Source organism: Rana temporaria, chromosome 1 (genome assembly GCF_905171775.1).
Source record: "Rana temporaria chromosome 1, aRanTem1.1, whole genome shotgun sequence".
In the NCBI taxonomy this organism is placed as follows: domain Eukaryota; kingdom Metazoa; phylum Chordata; class Amphibia; order Anura; family Ranidae; genus Rana; species Rana temporaria.
The window spans coordinates 311,169,966-311,185,958 of record NC_053489.1 but is presented as its reverse complement, the minus strand read 5'-3'; positions in this window follow the sequence as shown (position 1 = coordinate 311,185,958).

Genomic DNA, 15,993 nt, shown 5'->3' with positions numbered 1-15,993 from the left:
TGGAATAGGGAAGGGAGGGATATAAAAAGGGGGGGGGGGTAGTCATTAGTGGCTGTATGGCTTTTTAGAGGCCTCAGATTTTAAATAATTGGTAAAAGTGTCTTTAGGGGAAGGTGATGGGGTAATAAGGAGCAATAAGTTATAGAGGGGTCAATGGCTTTTTAGAAGCCTCATATTTAATGGGTCACAAAGGAATTTTTTGGGGGCATTTGGAGGGGGGGGGGGAGAGCTGCGGGGAATAAGTGAGGGTGGGGGGGGATAATTTCTCTCCCCTTTTTTTTTTTTCTTTCTTTCTTTATTTCCCCGGGGGGGGGGGTTATGGGATACAGATAAGGATGTTTGTTGTATAATGGTGTGATATATTGTAATACATTGTTAAATGGAAATGTTGGAAAATTAATAAAAAAAATTGATAATAAAAAAAAACTCTCACTTTTGTCCAACAACACTCCTTACCAAATATGTTAAAGAATAACAAACACTATGATGGAGGAGCGAGCTGGGATAGTGTGAGGGGGTAATTGAAGGAATGTCTTGCTCCAGAATACAGTGGCAGAGTTATGTGTGTCCCAAAGCTGTCCCTAAAAAGACTACTAAGCTATGTATAAGTCTGAAACAATTCTCTCAGGTGAATTCTTTTGCACTCTTTTTGGAAATTTGTGACAACAGTAGTGACAACTACAATGTGTATCTTTGCCAGTCTACTATGCTATAACAGACGTTGATGTGCATAACATCGCTCCTTAACAGTAGCCACTACCATCTCCCACTCATCCCCCAAGTCCCAATCGCAGGAATTGGCCAGCTGCTCATGTGTGCTTTAGGTTATATGACTGCTGTTGCAGACAATGAAAAATACAAATCAGCTGCTATGATGGAGACCCCAACTAATCACACAACAACTGCACACATGGAAGCAAAATGGCAGAAAAAGTAAAAGGGCTTTCATTATTCATGAGCATCAAGTGAAGTCATCCAATCCACTGTAAAACCTAATATATATGGGTTACTTTAATTATACTTATAGGTGATAATTAGAACTGCTCACAGGTTTTGGTTGGTTCAATGTGTGGCAGAGGACTCATTATGGTCCGGGGGTTAAGTGGTTAAAATATATGAGTTTCACTTTTTGAATTGAATTGCTGAAATAAATTAACTTTTTCATTATATTCTTTGAAATGTACCTGTAGGCCCCATCTAAGACATAGGCTATCTCGTAGTTGAGGAAGGATCTGAGAGCACCATGTAGGTGCCAATTGAGAGACTAAAGGGTGCACCAAAGAGAGCAGCTAGGTAAGAACTCTGGACATGAGTGGAGACAAGAGAAGCTGCTCACCTGAGTAAGTGCCCTTTCACATGGGCGGATCAGTAATGATCCGCCTCCGTGTGTCCGTCAGCTCAGCGGGGATCGCTCCGTAAAATCCCCGCTGAGCCGTCGGCTGACAGGGCGGTCCCCGCACACTGTGCAGGGACCGCCCTGTCTTTTCTCCTCTCTCCCCTATGGGGGGATCGGATGAAAACGGACCGTGTGTCCGTGTTCATCCGATCCGATCCGCAGACAGAAGAAAAAATAGGATTTTCTTCCGTCCGCAAAATCGGATCTTTGCGGAGGCAGGTGATTACGGATGTTCATCCGCTGACACCCGCAATCACATAGGGACCAATGTATGTCCCGTTTTCATCCGCAAACGGATGGATGAAAATGCGGACATACGGTCCGCACATGTGAAAGGGGCCTAAAGGTATTTAAATAGTATGAAGAATCAATAGGGACAGCTGCCTGAGTACAGAAGTTAAAGTACATACAATACACCAATCTTTTTGATCTGGGGTACCTTCAGGTGTCTTCGGGGATGCCCTGGCAAAATGCTTAAAACTTGCCCAAAAATTGTATACAAGCCAGTGGGTGGATAAAGCCTGCCTTTTAGTTACACAAAGCTACAGGTGTCCTAACATCCAATTACATCATTGGTTGATAAGTCAGATGTGGGGCACCTTCACAGCATCCTTGTTTGCCCCCCTTTATCAGTACTGGGATCACGTTAGCTGAGCAGGAAGAGACACTGAAGACGAGAAACGCTGGAATAATACTGTAGTGTGCAAAGGTGTATTTGCTTTGGAAGAATAAATCATCTCCAGTATATGGTGTGCTACGTGCGTAAGTGTTGCTTCTTTATGTAAAATTGTTCCTTAACTTTTTCTATTTTATAATGGAGTGCCTCGAGAATGTGCAGAATTTTAAAAAAGTGCTTTGACTGAAAAAAGGTTGAGAAACACTGCCATACAGCCACTCCTGAGCCTCATCTCTATCCAGCGCTGTGCATAGAGCAGTGCAGATCTTGCGGCGCTGTCCATCCTCACTGGGCACAGATCGATAGCAGTGGAACCTGCACGAGTTCCCCCATAGTCAGCAGCTACCTAGGGGGGCATTGGATGAAGAGGAGGAGTGCTTGGAGCACTGTCGGAGGAAACCAGCAGAAGCAGATCGTGGCTGCTATGTTTAAAACTATTGCACAGAGCACGTAAGTATAACATTTTGTTTTAATTTAAAGGGAAAAAAAAAAACATGAATCTTTAGAACCACTTTAATACCTCCCCATGTTGGTGCTCACTATTCTCTTTTGGGCTGCTTGCTACAGCTAAGCAGTAAATGGTATGGAAGAAGTTATTTGTGCATAGTGTCCATTTGTACTGTTGGCAGAGTATAAGTGTATAACCCGTAATAAAGCTGCGATAATTGGACTTGAATATTTTTTGCAGGATACAAAAATGTAATGTTTAGGCCAAAAAAAAATAAAAAATGTCAGCCTCTTATTACGTCCCTGCACAAGAAAGCCTATAATCAAGGCAAAAGTTTCTCCCACCTGGGTTGATTTATTAAAACTGGAGCGTGCAGAATCTGGTGCAGCTCTGCATAGAAACCAATCAGCTTCCAGGTTTTATTGTCAAAGCTTTCTTGAACAAGCTGAAGTTTCAGCCCTGGTTCACACTGGGTACGATTTGGAACGATTTGACATGTCAAATCGCATCTCAAATCGGCGGCAATTGTCGGCAATGGCACTGTCCTAATCAGTGCGACGCCGCATCTGCGATTTCAAAAAGTAGTTCCTGGACTACTTTTTGCGATTTCGGGCCGCGATTTACATTAAATTGCGGCCGAAATCGCGGTAAAATCGCGCATTTTACTGCGATTTTGAATTTGCAGCAGTGTGAACCTAGGCAGAAGCTGATTGGCCACCATGCACAGCTGCACTAGATTTTGCACTCTCCAGTTTTGGTAAATCAACCTCACTGTCTGAGTGCAGCATTGTGAGAGTGACCTTGAAATGTACCTGTTTATAAATCCTCATTAATTATACATTGTATGCCATTGTTAATTAAATACAAATATGTTTTTTAGGCTTAGGATAAAAACATTGCCTTTCTTGGAAGTAACTTTCTTTTAATGCACTCACTTTCCTATTAGATCTGCACACATTCAGATGTACACAGTAATATATATGCAAATTGTTATACCCTGCCATTTAGAGTTGTTGAGAAAAACAGTTATTTGCTGGAAAAATAAAAAACAGCATAATCTATTCTATCTGTGCTCAGGATAGCGTGAAAAACACAAGCAAATAGAGCTTCTAGTAAATCAAAAGCACAGCATTATCTTCCCAGACTGGCATTTAATCATTTTGCAGTGTGACAAACACAATTGGTTTTCATGCTGGCAGATGACACACATCTCCAAATATTACATCTTAAATCTGCAAACAAAACCGCCCGCGTTCAACAGAATGTGCTTTGCTTTACTTGCCATTATTTGAATTCTTGCAGCTCGACAGTCAGAAAGCTATTCAGTACTTCTGCTATCAATGAATTTGCACTGTTAACACGCTCAATTTTTTCTTTGCAATCCCGATAGAATACACTACATTTGCTGTGCAGCTGCAACATTCAAAGATGGTTCAAAGAAGAACTCCATGGGTCATATTATTTGGAAGCAAAAATATTACAATATGATCATACAGAACTGGCTTCTAAATCAACCTGTGTGAAAAGACTGGGGGTAGGATGATTGCTCTTATTTCAGTTGTACATCATGACTATTCGCAAAGGCCTATTACTGTTACAGGATTTTAATACAAGGGTCTCAGAGAATGTCATTATATCTTGAAATAGTCTGTGAAGACTGAAGAACATTGAAATGAGCTGTTTGGCAGACAAAATTGGCTTATAGGAAAATAAAAAAAGCTAAGAGTGGACTTTTTTGGCATTATATCATTTTGGGAATATAATGTCCCATATCCTTGTGGGTTAATTCCATATTTATCATTTAATCACTACTCTTATTCAATAATAAATATACAATGCATACAGTCTTTTTAAAGGAGTTGTAAAGGATTTTTGTTTTCATAATAAGCATCCTTTACCTGCAGACATTCCTCTTTTCACTTCCTCATTGTTCGTTTTTGCTCAGAAGTTGCTCTATTTCTTCTCTGTTCTGTTCACTTCCTGCTTGTCTGATTGTTACTCACCACCGTGAAGGGAGGCTTTACTGCGGTGGTCAGTGACGTGCTCGCCCCCTACTGGGAACTACATCTGTGCGGCAGGAAGCTCTCTACGTGTTAGAGACTTCAAGGAGGTGTGAATTACTGGGCGTGCCGCAATGCATACAGGGAAATGTAGTTCTTACATGAACGAGCACCGCAAACCAGGAAGTGAATGAGAGAACAGAAACTAGAATGCTGGAGGTGATATAGATGAAGGAATTTAATAGGTACCGTATTTATCGGCGTATACCGCGCACTTTTTTGCCCTGAAAATCAGGGCAAAATCGTGGGTGCGCGATATACGCCGATACCCGCTTTCCCGCCACCGAGTTTGAATACTGCGCCGACATATACCGAGCACAGTACACTCGTGTATAGTCGGGCAGTCTCGGCTCCTTCCGCCTTACGTCCTGGACGTACAGGACGTGAGCGCGACAGTAGACGAGCCTGCCCGAGTGTACTGCGCTTGGTATATGCCGGCGCAGTATTCAAACTTGGCGCAGGAAACGAGCAAGGAGGACGCCGCAGAAGGACGCCGGACCCGACGAAGAGGACACCCGAAGCCGCAGACGGACGCCGGACCCGACGAGGCCGCCGATGGACGCCGCACAAGACACCAAAACTGTAAGTACAAAGTATTTTTTTCCACAGGAATTTCTGCCCAACTTTAGGGGTGCGTGTTATACGCGGGAGCACGCTATACCCCAATAAATACGGTATTTACTCGTTTTTTAACAGAATCATTACACTATTCTGTCTGTCTACTTTGCAGACATTAATTTTAGGCAAAAAAAAATTCCTTTACAACTCCTTTAATGTAATAGTCCCAGCAGAGATTTTTGTAGCAGGAGCTGCCATGGGCGTTCGCTGAAATTTTTTCAGGGGGGGGGGCGCTTCGACAGCAGCGATACAGTCGCATTTAACCCTTTCTTCGACCGCTAGCGGGGATTAAACGTGTCCCCCCTCCTGCATCACTGGACCCCTTTACATTACACAGCACCCTGCATCACTGGACCCCTTTACATTACACAGCACCCTGCATCACTGCACCCCTTACATTACACAGCACCCTGCATCACTGCACCCCTTACATTACACAGCACCCTGCATCACTGGACCCCTTTACATTACACAGCACCCTGCACCTCTGGACCCTTTACATTACACAGCACCCTGCATCACTGGACCCTTTACATTACACAGCACCCTGCATCACTGGACCCTTTACATTACACAGCACCCTGCATCACTGGACCCTTTACATTACACAGCACCTTGCACCTCTGGACCCCTTTACATTACACAGCACCCTGCATCACTGGACTCTTTACATTACACAGCACCCTGCATCACCGGACCCCTTTACATTACACAGCACCCTGCACTGTGCAGGACATTTACCCCCTCCCCCCCTCCATGCTGCATATTAAAAAAATCACAGAAAGTCATCACTGTTAATCTTCAGACTGCATGCATGCAGTCTGAAGATTATTAACTGAATGTGATGACTGTCTGTGATTTTTTTAATATGCAGCATGGGGGGGAGGGGGTAAATGTCCTGCACTGGTCATGGTAACTCATGTATTAATGTCCTGCACAGTGCAGGACATTAATACATGAGTTACTATGACCAGTGCAACTGTGTAGGACATTTACCCCCTCCTCCCCCCCGCCGTCATGCTGAATATTAAAAAAATCACAGACAGTCATCACAGTTAATAATCTTCAGACTGCATACAGAATGATGCAGTCTGAAGATTATTAACTTTGATGACTGTCTGTGATTTTTTTAATATGCAGCATAGCGGCGGGGGGAGGGGGGTAAATGTCCTGCACAGTGCACAGGACATTAATACATAAGTTACCATGACCAGTGCAGGACATTTACCCCCCCCCCTGCCATTGCTGCATATTAAAAAGATCACAGTCTTCATATTCACATACCCCCCTCAAAATAATGATTTTACTGGTCACTGATGAATTTTCAGAAGGAGAAAGGCCTCAGAGGCTCAACACACTAGAAGCCTAAAAACATTTACAGAACAGGTTTTCAATAAGTGAACTGGCAAACATCTGTTTACATCCTAAAAGCTTGAAGTTTTATCTATTTGCACCAATGCTAACTCCCAATGAACCTAGTACATACACGATTAGCTATGTGAAATTGTGATTGTGTTATTATTCCAGCCAAGTGTGTGCTAGCCTAGTGCTGAACTTGCCTAAACAGCAGCGCTGGCTCCTTTTGGTGCAGGCAGTAGAGCAGCTCTATGGTCCTCCCATCCATTCCACGATGATCCCCTCCCGCGTGAATGACGTCACGCCGCCAGGACGAGCGCCGGGCGGGGCTGTAAAGTTAGAAGGAGCGCGATCATCTATTGGCTGGCGGCAAACAGGGGCGGGAGCGGAGCGGAACAAGTGCAGGACTGTGCAGACGACACGAGCGCACAGACACATGACAGGCCACTCACAGAGACAGTGACAATCGCGGCGCAGGCGGCCCTGGACCAGCGATGTGCGAGAGGCGGCCGCGGCTCCAGGGGGGGGCAAACGCCCTCCCTTGCCCTATGGAGCGGACGCCCATGGGAGCTGCTCTCTTTAGGACTATCCTGGATGTATACAGGAGTACTTCTAACATTAGTTTGGTTTGTATATGGTATGGAGAAAGCAATGGTAGAAGTCTGGGGTCAGAGTTACCGTATAGGATCACATTCCTTTAAAATCTAGTTGTGCATGCGGTAAACCCTGAAGTGGTGCTTGTGTCTCCAGTGGCACATCATCAAATGTGTTTATTTCCTGCACATGTACCATAACCATATAGCTAGAGGTGTTTTCCTATTTTTTACACTGAAATCTCATGATGTATACATATTTATGCAGCTCCATAATTAGATCCCACGTGAACCTATTGTTGTTGCAAATGACCTGGATTGCAGCTGTATAAATGTGTATGTACACAAAAGCAATTGTTATTAGCATTTTTATTATTAATTTATTATACAGTTCTTTTTACAGACCTGAGTTATTTACATTAACCCTAAAAGCATTTCACAATTTAATTTTGATACAAACATGCGGAGACAATGCCATTAAAAAAATAAAAACAGTTGTGATTTGAATTTTGGACAATTTTGGTACACCCGTGAACTTCCGCTTGCTCAGCGGGGATGGAGCCGGCGGATGACAGGGCGGTCCCCGCACACTGTGCAGGGACCGCCCTTTCAGATCTCCGCTCTGCCCTATGGGGGGATGGGAGGACCACAGACCGTCCGTCCATGTTCACTTGATCCGCTCTGCAGACGGATGGAAAAAAAGGATTTTCCTCTGTCTGCAGAATCGGAAGATTGCAGACACTGATGAGATCGGGTGTCAGCGGATGTTCATCTGCTGACACCCGCTATCTCATAGGGATCAATGTATGTCCCTTTTTCATCCATAAACGGATGGATGAAATAGCGGACATACTGTCCGCATGTGTGAAAGGGGCCTATGGGGAATGTAGATTAAAGTTCCCCTTTCTAAAAAGAAATAAAAAATGTGCAGCTATTATTTCTTGCACAGGAGCCTACAAAGCATTGCACCCGAGATCAGTGGATCATGGGTGCAATGTCAGGCTCCTGCAGACATATCCTCCAGCTTTCTTGCCTGTACCTTTGTATTGGCTTTCTGTCAGAAAACTAGAGGCAATGTCAGGGGGACTACAAAAACACTCATTAGCTCCCTTGCAGTCTATTGAGAACTACAAGCTGTCTGCCAGAATGGTAGATTAGAATTGTAGTTTTCTCATTCACAGATTCCTGTGAATAAATGATTCAGCTGTGCTGTTTTCAAATGTGACAGTGGGTGCGAGGAGATGAACCCCCACCCACTGCTACAGTGATGGGGAGATCGGTTGAGTGGGGGGATCGGTGCTGGAGCATATTACACAATGTAATGGTAATTATGGGTGTTATGTGTAACATGCTCCAAAAGCTGAACTGTGCCTTTTAATTTTTCCTTAGCACAGGGCATCATGCAGGGAAGTCTCATTGCACAGATATTAGGGGGTAGTGGTTATCTAACTTTCAGTCATTTAGACCATACTAGCCAGCTTTTCAATATGGCAAAAGTGCATGTACCTATCAATTGCTGCAGAACTGAAATTCTAGTTTGTTTGGCAGGTACTGTAGATGAGTTGACATATTTACTATATTACCAAAAGTATTGGTACGCCTGGCTTTACACACACATGAAATTTAATGGTATCCCAGTCTTAGTCCATTGGGTTAAATATTGAGTTGGCCCACCCTTTGCAGCTATAACAGCTTCAACTCTTCTGGGAAGGCTGTCCACAAGGTTTAGCAGTGTGTCTATGGGAATGTTTGACCATTCTTCCAGAAGAGCATTTGTGAGGTCAGTCACTGATGTTGGACAAGAAGACCTGGCTCACAGTCTCTGCTCTAATTCATCCCAAAGGTGTTCTATCAGATTGAGATCAGGACTCTGTGCAGGCCAGTCAATTTCCTCCACCCCAAACTCACTCATCCATGTCTTTATGGACCTTGTTTGAGCACTGGTGCGCAGTCATGAGGGGGGTCATCCCCATGTTGTTCCCACAAAGTTGAGAGCATTAAAGTTGTCCAAAATGTCTTGGTATGCTGTCACCTTAAGAGTTCCCTTCACTGGAACTAAGGGGCCAAACCCAACCCTTGAAAAACAACCCCACACCATAATTCCCCCTCCACCAAATGATTTGGACCAGTGCACAAAGCAAGGTTCATAAAGACATGGATGAACGAGTTTGAGGTGGAGGTACTTGACTTGCCTGCACAGAGTCCTGACCTCAACCGATAGAACACCTTTGGGATGAATTAGAGCAGAGACTGATCAAACATCAGTGCATGACCTTACAAGTGCGCTTCTGGAAGAATGGTCAAACATCCCCATAGACAGTACTCCTAAACCTTGTGGACAGCCTTCTCAGAAGAGTTGAAGCTGTTATAGCTGCAAAGCGTGGGCCAACTCAATATTAAGCCTTACGGACTAAGGCTGGGATGCCATTAAAGTTCATGTGTGTAATAGCAGGTGTCCCAATACTTTTGGTAATATAATGTATGGGTTTAACTGCATTTCCTCTTCATTGATGTTAAAACACAGTTAAAGCGGAGTTCCAACTAAAATGCAACTTAAGCCCCATACACACTATCAGTTTTCCTGCAGGTTTTTCTCTTCAGGTTTACCAAAACCATCTAATATGAAGTCCAACCTTAAGAGTTTCAATTTGTATGCAATCAGACAGGCCCTTGCACTATATGGTTTTTGTAAACCTGAAAAGAAAAAAAACCTGCAGGAAAACTGATAGTGTGAATGGGGCTTAAGTCTTAAACAATAGAGCACCCCTTCCCCTGTCAGGAAAGGGTTCACCCGTTGGTGGCGCTGTCGGTCTCTTGGATCGCAGTACCAGTGTCCACCAGCGGGTGTATCCTGGCAGTGTGGAGCAGACAGCACCTCCTGCGCTCAGGTGTTACTTGAGGCCATCTACAGGCATTCATATAAATACCCGGCTGATGATTGCTCTCATCGCCTTGGTATTGTTCTTGTGCCCTGATCCGTACCTGCTGCCTGATAATCTGAACCTGAACCTGTCTCCCTGTCCTGATCCCTATCATGTCCCACCTGTTACCTTGCATCCCTGCCCTGCAGTCTGATCCATCCATCCTCTCCCTGTCCTGTTGTTCCTTTCCCCATCTGCTGATCTCCCATTGATGACCCTGGCCTGGCTTACGTCTGTGATTCTGTAACCGGCCTTTGTTTTTTCTGCTGATCCTCTGTGCATGACCCTGGCCTGGCTATTGTTTATGATTCTGGTATTTCCCATTTATTGTAAATATCTATCTGTCTGTTGTTATTTGTGGGTCTGTTGGTTAGTTTATTGTCATATTGGAGGTGGTTGTATTTATATTATTCACTTACCTTAATAAATCATTATATTTTCCCTTACATGTGTTTGGTGTTCCTCTGTAGTTAACCACACAGTTCTGGTCACACCTGGTACATTACATCCCCCCTCGTTTTCGAATATCTTTTTTTTTGTCGTTTTGTACCTTTTCTGTTCTTCTCAAGCTGGACTTCCTTCCTACCTTGCCGCGATGAAGTACATAATTTCTGCGTTTGCATCAGCCCCTCCCCCTTCCCCCCTGCTGCCTTCTGGGACCTGTGTGTGGTGACGACGACGGGACCATTCAGAAAGCATCACTTGCGCATGCACAGTAAGAATCTGACGGTGAAGCCTGAAGGCGTCAATGCCAGTGTTTCCTACTTGAAATGCCGATGCCTTCACCCATGGCCGATAGACTGATCAGTTTCTGGGGGGCTGACATCGCCGAAACTGGGACAGGTAAGTGTCCTTATATTAAAAGTTAGCAGCTACAGTATTTGTAGCTGCTATTTAAAAAAAAAAAATAACATTTTTACAGGCTGGAACTCCACTTGAAGCTTTTGCCCAATCTGCATAGTGGAAACAAAACCGGTTCATATTGCTATATTTGTGTTTTCATGCATATTTTAACAGTTATGACCTCAGTACTTGTGTAAGACGTTGAGATATTCTACATATTTCTGGCTTCTCTAAAGGACGATCCAACATATTTATATTTAGAAATGCATGAACATATGTTACAGAACGATAATTGAGTAGTCTTGGGAACACTTTACAATGTTTTCACACAACCATATTTTGTCATAAAGAGAAATAAATCTGTTTTATTTTAAGAAAATTGTGTATTAACAAATATACTTTTATGATAAATGAATATGACAACTGTATAAGAGAACATGCTTTGTATATTATGTTATTTGCATGTAAGAAACAAAGATATAAACTTTAATTTCTACCCTTTCAAATACAGTGGATCCTTGGATTACAAGCATAATCCGTTCCAAGAGAATGCTTGTAATCCAAAGCACTCGCATATCTGAGCGAGTTTCCCCATAGAAGTCAATGAAAACTAAGATAATTTGTTCAGCATTGACTTCTATTGCATGCAATACAGCATGTGGCCAGAGATGGGGGCGCCGGAGAGACTTGGAAATACTCAGGGACAGCTCGGCTGAACTCGGAAACCCCAGGAAAGGCTCGGAAACACTCGGCAACAGAGTATTTCTGAGTATTTCCGAGTAATTCTGAGTGATTCAGCATATTTCCGAACAGCTCTGAACCATTCCGAGTGTCACCGGCACCCCCACACCTCTGGCCAAATGCGGTACTGCACACCCTATTGGCTTGAATCCTGCTCGTTTTGTGAGACAAACACTTGCAAACCTTTCTTATGCCGGGTACACACGGCCGTTTTTCTTGTCCTAGAAAAAACAAAGTTTTTCTCTACATGATTCTTGTCAAGCCTACCTTGCCTACACACGATCGTGAAAAAAATGCAAAGCGCGGTGACGTACAACATGTACGACGGCACTATAAAGGGGAAGTTCCATTCAGATGGCGCCACCCTTTGGGCTGCTTTTGCTGATTTCGTGTTAGTAAAAGTTTGGTGAGAGACGATTTACGCTTATCAGTCTTCGTGCTTTTCAGTCTGTTTTTTTCCCATCGTTGAAGCCTACACACGATCATTTTTCATGACGTCAAAAACGACAATGTGAAAAACGACGCAAAAATTTAGAGCATGTTCTAAATTTTTAATGCCCATTTTTCACGTCGAGAAAAATGCTCTGGAGCCCACACACGGTCGTTTTTAATGACATTAAAAAAAATTGCATTTTTCAGGTCATGAAAAACGGTCATGTGTACGCGGCATTAGACCACTTTTAGTAGGCCCTGATCACTGCAGAATGGAACCATCCCACAAGAGTTGCAGTTTCAGAGATGCTCTGACCCAGTCATCTAACTATTACAATTGGGCCCTTGTTAAAGTCACTCAGATCATTACACTTGCCCATTTTTTCCTGTTTTTAACACATAAACTTAAGGGGCAACTTGTTCATTTGTTGCCTAATATATCCCACCCACTTGCAGATGTCATTGCAATGAGATAATCAATGTTATCCATATTAGCTGTTAGTGGTCATAATGTTATGGCTGATCGCTGTGATCAGGGCCGGATTTGCTCTCCCTGCTGCCCCAAGGCCAGGTCCTGCAATACACCCCCTCCCTGCCAACTAAACCCCCCCCCCCCCCAAATCAACGGAGAATGGCAACCGGATGGTAGGTTAGTTCAAATATTTTTTGTTTCTTTCTTTTTTACTTTTTTTATCACTTTTTTTATTTATTTGTAGCTCGTTGTTTACTTTTTTTATTTGTGTATATTTTTCTTAATTATTTTATTATTATTTTTCTTTACTTTTTAATTACTTGTTTTATTTTATTAATTTAATTATTATTTCTTATTTTTTTTTATCATTTTTTTTCACTTAACTTTATTGCTATCAATAGGGGGGCTGGAGGAGAGGGTAGCCCTGTATTCCGATGATATGCTGCTATTTCTAAGAGACGCAGGCCCATCATTGAAGGGAGCCTTAGAGCTACTGAATGCCTTCTCAGGTTTTACAGGACTTAAAGTAAACTGGGACAAATCACTGTTGTTTGCTATTGATCAAGGTGCACAGGATATAGCGACCCCAAATCTCCCACTGAAATGGGTAACAGAGTTTAAATATTTGGGTATAATAATATCACGCCAGGTTGAGGAATTCAAAAAGCTAAACTTAGACCAAGTGCTGCAGGAATATAAGAAAAAACTAAAGATATGGGAAACGCTTCCGCTGTCTCTTTTGGGACGTATACATTTAATAAAAATAAAGATTCTTCCCAGGCTGCTATACTTGTTTAGAAATTCACCACAATGATTACCAAAAAGTTTTTTTACACAGCTACATAGTGTTTTATCCTCATTTATATGGCAAAATAAAATAGCTAGAATAAAATTAAAAACACTCATGCGTCCAGTGGAACAGGGGGGAGTAGCATTTCCAGACCTATATAAATATTATCTCACAACCCAGCTGGTGACAATAAGGAGATGGTTGAACCCAGATAGATATGATCCTGCTACAATGGTGGAGGCAGCATTGGTCCAGTCTTTGGAGGCACTGCAGGCATTACTATTTTGTGGGTTAAAATGTAGGCGATATTTAACTCTGTCAATGATAACAACAGTAAGGGTATGGAAAGCAGGCATAGCAAGAGAGAGCAATCAAAAAATGTATATATCTCCAAATACTCCATTATGGAGAAATCCCGAATTAGAGCATGGACAAAATTTGAAGTAAAAAAAAATATCACAAGTTATAGATAGGGGGAAAATATCCGCATTTGTAGAAATGAGAGAAAAATGGAATGTACCAGAGAATTATTATTTTAGACATATGCAGTTGGTCCATGCCCTGGTAGCACAATTTCCTGATGGCATTCCCCAGCTAATAGAAACAGGCCTAGAACAACTGGTGAGAAAGAGAAAGGAAAAAGGGCTGATTTCAACTCTTTACACCCACTTAGTAAAAACAGAACCACCAGATATGAATAAATTATGTGAATGTTGGTTGAGGGATATCCCAAAAAAAATTGTCGGGAGGGCTTAAAGTTAGCTTGTCTGTTGTTAAGGTTAGGCATATGATTTTTCGTAAAAAAAAAAAGAAAAAAATATATATATATATAACAAACAAGGCATTAAATAAATCATAATTCTACAGATGATGCGAAATTGCAAACGGAGACGATGGCAAGCATTTGACCATGAGCTGGTCTCTAGCACTCGGTTGGAAGCTGATGTAGAAAAAATAAATAAAAAATTGGGGGGAGATATACAAATTCCCATTTCAGATCTTAGTTTCACTTTGAGACAAATGAATCCAATTTAACCACTTGACAACTGGGCACTTAAACACCCTTAATAACCAGACCAATTTTCAGCTTTCGGTGCTCTCACGTTTTGAATGACAATAACTCAGTCATACAACACTGTAACCAAATGAAATTTTTGTCCTTTTTTTCCCACAAATAGAGCTTTCTTTTGGTGGTATTTGATCACCTCTGCGGTTTTTTTTTTCGCTATTAATGAAAAAAGAACGAAAATTTTGTAAAAAAAATAATTTTTCTTCATTTCTATCATATCATTTTGTAAAAAAGTAATTTTCCTCATACCTTTGGCCTAAAATGCATACTGCTACATATTTTTGGTAAAAAAAAAAAAAATGTGGATATTATTTAGTCTGGGTGAAAGTTATAGGGTCTACAAGCTATGGTACCAATTTCTGAAAATTGAACAATTTGATCACACCTGAAGTACTGACAGCTTCTCTCATTTCTTGAGACCCTAACAAGCCAATAAAGTACAAATACCCCCCAAATGACCCCTTTTTGGAAAGTAGACATTCCAAGGTAGTTAGTAAGAGTCATAGTTAGTTTTTTGAAGTTGTCATTTGTTCCCACAATTCTTTGCAAAATTAAGAATTTTTTTTTTTCATACCAATATTGTCATTATAACAGGTTATTTCTCTCACATGGCATGTATATTCCACAAATGACAACCCAAAATATATTCTGCTGCTCCTCCTGAGTATGGCGATACCACATGTGTGAGACTTTTACACAGCGTGGCCACATACAGAGGCCCAACACCGAAGTAGCAACTTCAAGCATTCTAGGAGCATAAATTACTCATCTAATCTATCAACCACCTATTACACTTTTGAAGGCCCTGGAGCACCAGGACAATGGAAATGCCCACAAAGTGACCCCATTTTGGAAAGCTAACACCCCAACGTATAATCTATGAGGCATAATGAGTCTTTTGAACAGTTCATTTTTTTGCAGATGTTTTTGGAAAATGTGGAAAAAAAATGAAAACGCATTTTTTTTACACAAAGTTGTCTATTTATAGGATATTTCCAACACATAGCATATACATAGCAAAAATTACACCCCAAAATATATTCTACTGCTCCTCCTGAGTATGGCGATACCACATGTGTGAGACTTTTACACAGCGTGGCCACATACAGAGGCCCAACACGAAGTATCAACTTCAAGCATTCTAGGAGCATAAATTACACATCTAATCTCTCAACCACCTATTACAATTTTGAAGGCCCTGGAGCACCAGGACAATGGAAACGCCCACAAAGTGACCCCATTTTGGAAAGCTAACACCCCAACGTATAATCTATGAGGCATAATGAGTCTTTTGAACAGTTCATTTTTTTGCAGATGTTTTTGGAAAATGTGGAAAAAAAATGAAAACGCATTTTTTTTACACAAAGTTGTCCATTTATAGGATATTTCCAACACATAGCATGTACATAGCAAAAATTACACCCCCAAATATATTCTGCTGCTCCTCCTGAGTATGGCGATACCACATGTGTGAGACTTTTACACAGCCTGGCCACATAGAGACCCAACATCCAAGAAGCACCATCAGGTGTTGTAGGGACACAAATTACACATCCAATTTCCTTACAATCTATCACA